The sequence below is a fragment of the Malaclemys terrapin genome, chromosome 2, assembly GCF_027887155.1.
Source record: "Malaclemys terrapin pileata isolate rMalTer1 chromosome 2, rMalTer1.hap1, whole genome shotgun sequence".
Classification (NCBI taxonomy): Eukaryota; Metazoa; Chordata; order Testudines; family Emydidae; genus Malaclemys; species Malaclemys terrapin.
The window spans coordinates 91,326,376-91,332,375 of record NC_071506.1 but is presented as its reverse complement, the minus strand read 5'-3'; positions in this window follow the sequence as shown (position 1 = coordinate 91,332,375).

Genomic DNA, 6,000 nt, shown 5'->3' with positions numbered 1-6,000 from the left:
TCACTGTTGACTAGGAGCTGTTAACAAGGAAGTCAACACAGTTTCCAGCACTGAAATTACCGTTGAGCTATTTATTTATGGCTCGATTTATAAAATGCAGGCAACAAATCTAACATCCAAGCTCAACAATGACAATCCTCAAAAACAGTGGACTGAGAAGTAATCCATTGTTCACCCTAGAAATGAAAGGCTTCCCTAAGGATAGAAGCGAACAAAGTAGCTTCCTGTAACAGTTTTTCTGAAAATGTGATGTCCCTTATTGCCACGAGATAGCAGAGCAAGAGCAGGAGCAGAGCAAGTTTGCTTGGACTCAGATTTAGTTGTAATGGTGATTGATTTTTGAATGTTGCGATTTTGTAATAATTTGATGTTATTCATAAAGTACATTTTATATAGCCGCTAACAAAAAGGGCTTTGAGTTTATTACTTTATGCAGCCATTTAAAAAGTTTTAGTACTTTATGCACAAGTTAGAGCAACTTTTGTTCAGTTTGACAGTGAAAGAAATAGTATGAACTGAGAAGGGAACTGGAGATGAGTTGTCCAACAGCCAGTTAGAATCACCAGTTAAGTAGTCTTTATTTGAAGACGGTGGTGTGAAGAAGTCAGGATTCCAAGCCAAGAACTAATGCAGGATTGAGGAAGGATTGGATTCTGGGGAACTCATTCACTAGTGCTCTACACCTTGTGTAAATCATTCACATCAATATAAAGTGAGTGTAAAATACTACCATTTTGATTTGATTATTTTCTCATCCACTTTCACCATGCAATAATTATGAGCGAATAATTGATTTTTCAGATGAAGGGCTGAATTGAAAAATAATAATAAAAAGATTCCTTTAGAATGAAACTGATGTTTTTCTTCCTGAAATGAAAGTATGGAAGCAAAAGTTTAGGATTAACCCCCCCAAAAACCAAAAGAACTATAAGTGAAACATTTTTTTTTTCCAGTTTTGTTTTCAGGCATTTCAATTTTTTATTTTATACTAAATATAGCTATATTTCAAAACAAATTCAAAACATTTAATATAGAGTTGTCAAAATTGGTTTGACTTATTTTTTTATATATGTAAGATTTACTTTCTTTGGCCCAAACTACTGCCCAAATTTGACCCAAATTTTGGAACAGTTTCAGTACTCTGAAAAATGCATTTTTCAATGAATTTACAATTTGTTAAAAAAAATCCCAGTTTAACCATTGTAAGTAAACAACTACACAAAATGCAAAACAGCAGGGAATCATGCCCTACGACTGCAAGATTCAGAAACGTGGAAGAGTCTAGACAAGGACTTGAGACTTCAAAGTGAACTGAAGACATTTTTATGAAATTAGTAGTGAGAACAATATGGGCTATCTCGGGTCTCAGTTTAGTTTCAGGGAATTAAAAGTTTATCCCCTTTCCTAAGGCTCAAATTGTTAGAACTGAGAGTCAACCAGGACAGAAGGTATTTGAAAAAACCTCATGTATTCAGAAGCAAAATACACCTTTATTTGAAACTAAACTTCAACTAATTATTGAAAGAGAGCTTAAAGTAAAAAAAATTATGAAGTTTAAGATACCACATAACTTTTGGATGTCAGCTTCTATTAAGAAGATACTTGTGTACTACCAGAAAATCCTAAACCTACAATAAATCAGTTATATTCTTCCCAGTATTTTCATTTTACCTCTAAATAGCAAAGATGTGCCAAATAGGATAATTTGTGACAGTGATCTTAACAGATAAAGATTTTAGGCTGTTTTTCCCCCAGCAGTATTACTTTGGCATTAAGTAGCTTACAAAGATGATTATCAACCACTTGATTACTTTGCAGCTGTTTTAGATTTATTTCTATCCTAGCACTGATGTTCCTCAAAGTAACTGTTTAAAGGCTTTGTAATTGCTAAACTATATTTGTAGCAAACATATGCTAATTACTCTTTTAATTAATGTGTACTTCAGAATGTTTGGTTATATGGAATGAGATTCTGAAAAATACCTCATTTCAATCAAAGGACTGATGTATCCTTTATGTAAATTAACTATTCCAATACTGTAAAAGGGTTACTTCAAATCCTGTACCATTTTTATAAAAAGTATTTTATACCAGAAAAATTCAATACAGCAATCTTCCAATTAAGCACTTGCTTATATTTAAGACTGAGTAGTCCAATAACTTCAGATGCTTGAAAGGTAAGCACATGCTTAAGTGCTTTGTGGGATCAAAGCCAAAAGGCTCAGCACCTTGAAAAACCAAGCTCATAAGCCATTGTTTTACTGACTAGGCTATTAACTATGGGCAATAAGGTTGAGTTGCAGTTTTTGCAGAAACTGTAACTTTCAATTTTAGGATGCAACTTTCTAGCATAAATTATCATTTTTCTGCACAAAATGTTTAGAGAAGACAGGCATCCATATCACAAAACTCACTACCACAATTGGCACCTATTTCGGTAGCCTCAGTAGAGGACAGGAAGACAAAAATACTCACAAGAGGTGATCTCTGCATTTTTAAAGTTGAGTTATATTAGGGTGGTGACAAATTAGCATAAATTGCCAAGGATAGTGATGTACCTGTTTTGTGAATACAAGTCTCCATCACACTGTTAATATATCTTTCACCAGCACTGAACCTACTTCAATAAAAAAGGTGCTGGTACATCACTGTACAGATCAGGTCTCCACCCAGCAGCATCTTAAGAGGTTATTTTCAAAGGGATGAAATTTTTCCTGATGCACAGGACTAAAGCCACCAGTATAGCAGAACCACTGTTCAGCAGCACAGAAACACCGCACAACAGCTGAACACTGCAGAACTGGGCTCTGAAGAAGTAGGCCATCAAAAGAAAGTTGGGATAGGCTAGGGAAGGCATGGCCACTGGATCAGCCATTACACATACCCAGTGGCCATAAGTCAACACAGGCTGGTACACAGGTGTTATGGCAACCATTCCCTCTCCACAAACCACAACACTCATGCCATCAGAGTGTGCAGGCTGAATTACATGTCCTGGGGTGTATCCAATATATAATGTCTATATCTGTAGAGCCCTGCAAATCCACAGATGCAGCTATCTGTGGACCATTTATGCAGATCAGATGCAGATATAAATTTTGTATCAAGAGCCCTGAAAACTGCAGATATCTGCTTTATATCCCCGGACTATTTTTGCAGATCTTGGATTGGACGCGGATACAAATTTTGTATCCGCACAGGGCTCTATATCTCTAAGCTATAATTCTAGTAACGTGCCAGACACATTTAGCCTCACAGTAGCTTAGGAGCATTTGTACAGGTTGAATTCATTAATATTAACCCCTCAAACTAATTCAAGATGCCTACGAAGGGGGACTGCACCAATTTTAAGGAAACAGATTTAGTTGAATCAGTGCAATTTGTGTGTGTAGACTGGGCCTGTAGTACTAAAAAGAAGTATGCGAGGGCAACAAAAATGCACCTGAACATTCTCTTAGCTGGTTTGTGTATAAAACCCTTGAGGCCTTTATATTTGCATATTTCAAAAATAGCCAAATGGATGTCTTCTGATCTTGCCCTAGAAGTTCATCTTTGAGCTAAGAATAGAGTTGTTAAGTTTTTCAGATAGTTAGAAACCTGAAAAATAAATTATGAGAGAACACTTAATCAGTGTCATAGCTGCTATGCAAATATTTTATGGCAGCAGTTTACCATAAAACCCAATTTAATAGGAGCAGCATTAATCTTAAATACCAGATTCTTTCCATTCAGTAACAAAAGGATCAAATTCTGAAGCCCTTAGAGGGCAAAACTGCTGTCTGAGCCAGTGAGTGTCTTGATTGATTAAAGGGACACAATTTGGCTCAGAGATTGTGCAGTACACTCTCATAAAGCTTGGGGCAGATATTTGGACAGTTAAAGCATGTAATCACATATCTAATTAGCAAATGTGGTAATTACAAATTCACACCCAAATCATGTGCATTTGTGTGCAGTTATCTAATTTGCAAAAACTAGCCCCTCTTAAACAGTATTTAAAACTCGCAATGATTCTTTAGTACAATAATCATTCAGCATTGAAACTGCAAAACAGTTCAGCAGTGAGACTGCCAGCTAAACCTGATTTAATTAGCAACTAATTGTTGTCAATGCTGTTACACTTCCATAGGCAGTGTGCAATACACCCTTAACTTGACATTTTTTCCTCACAAGTTTCAATTTAACTACTTAGGTCTGCCAATATGGATTTACCTAATAAGTTACCATGAACGATTAGTTTAGGTAACAGTTTGTTCTTTAGATATTTTTGCCTCTAGAAAAGTAAAAATAGAGGTAATTCATGAGAAGTGAATTGAAGTTTCTCATCCACAGAACAATAGAGTTACAAAGATAAAAGGTACAGAGTATATTCCCCCGCACCAAAAAAGAAATCTGAAATATTTCAAATTCTAAATTTGCAGAGGATTCCCAGATTCTCCCTCCAGCCCCCCAAAATGTAACTCACCGGTATATTTAGGGTAGAAAGGTAAGGGATGGAAAACTGAAAAATACCAGGGAAGCCAGGGAGTTTCAGAAAGTAGTCCAATCTGCAGATATGGTAGTTGTGTTCTTCCAAGTGACTGAAAAGTAGAGATTATTTAATCCTTCCACCGGCCTTAAAGTGGCTCCTGCTCGAAGATTTACCATTAGACTTCCAGTAAGATGCACGACATGACACTGCTTATTACATACTTTGTTTGAAATGACACTTTCTTCCCCGCTCAGCTTATCTACTGGTTTTGTGCCATTCTAGACACTTTACATTCCCGGGGATAGAAAGTCTATTTCTTCTTGTGTTTTAGGTCCAGGGCCACTAGGACAGTGACTCAGTAAGTTTCTCTCTAGCTTTGTTACCTGTTTCGCTACTAGTGTGGACAATTCCACACTCCATAATTACAGAAAGTATGGTAGATATCTGGACACACATAATGGGCAGTGGGTACAGTTTGCAAAGGGAGGTTGTGCATTACTCTAGAATTGTCAGCTTCTGGCATGTTCTAAACATGAACAAATCAACAGCTGGAAAGGTTTTTATTTTCCCATCCAGGGAGCTAGCTTGACACTTGAACTAACGGGGTATCTGATAGCAGTAGTAGGCTCTTATTCACTATGTGAACCAGTACTAGAGTGATATAGGACTCTTTCCCAGTGGGCTTCAGTAGAGCTGGGTGAAACTCAATTTGTTTTGTGGGAAATTGACATTTCAAAATTTGGTTTCATTCCAATCACAACAAACAAATTCCAATTAGAAATTTCCTGAGAAATGGAAGGTCTGAAAATTTAATTTAAAAAGTTCAAATTTAGAAAATTTTGAATTTGTTTTAGAACAAAACTTTGTGAAATCACTGTCAAAATGTCACGCTATTTCATAATAACACAAATAAAAGACACTGATTTATAAAATAAGATGTTTCAATCAGTATAAGTAGAAGCTGCTCGATTTTTTTTTTAATTTCTAAAATTTCATTCCAAAATAAAATTAAAGCTAAAAACTAAAAAAAAAAAAATTCATTCTGAAAGTTTGGGACTTTTCATCAGAATTGATACAATTTCATGAAAAATTTCATTTTTGTCAAAACATTTTTTTCCGATAACGTTTTAATGAATTTTTCTCACCATCTCTAGGTTTCATAGATCTCTGGTATCAGAGGAATAGCAAGACTCCAAGATCTTGGGTTCCATTCTAGGCTCTGGAAAGAAGTGTTCTCTAGTAAGCACAGACTTCTGCAATTACCCCCTGCAAGCCTGACCTCCTCTCCTCTTGAATCTGTCCCAGGTCTGTCTCTACTCCATTACTGACTCATTGTCCTGATCTCCACTCCTCAGGCTTCTGATCCCAGTCTACTTGCCCAGCCTGGTCCAGTTCACTCACTTCCCAACCTTTCTCTCTCCTTCCTCCTGCCCAAGTTCTCCATCCCACTGGCTCCCAAACATTCTGTGATCTCCCCTACCCTACTCCTTGTCCCAATTTCTTTGTCTAGCAACTCCCAGTTCTCCCCC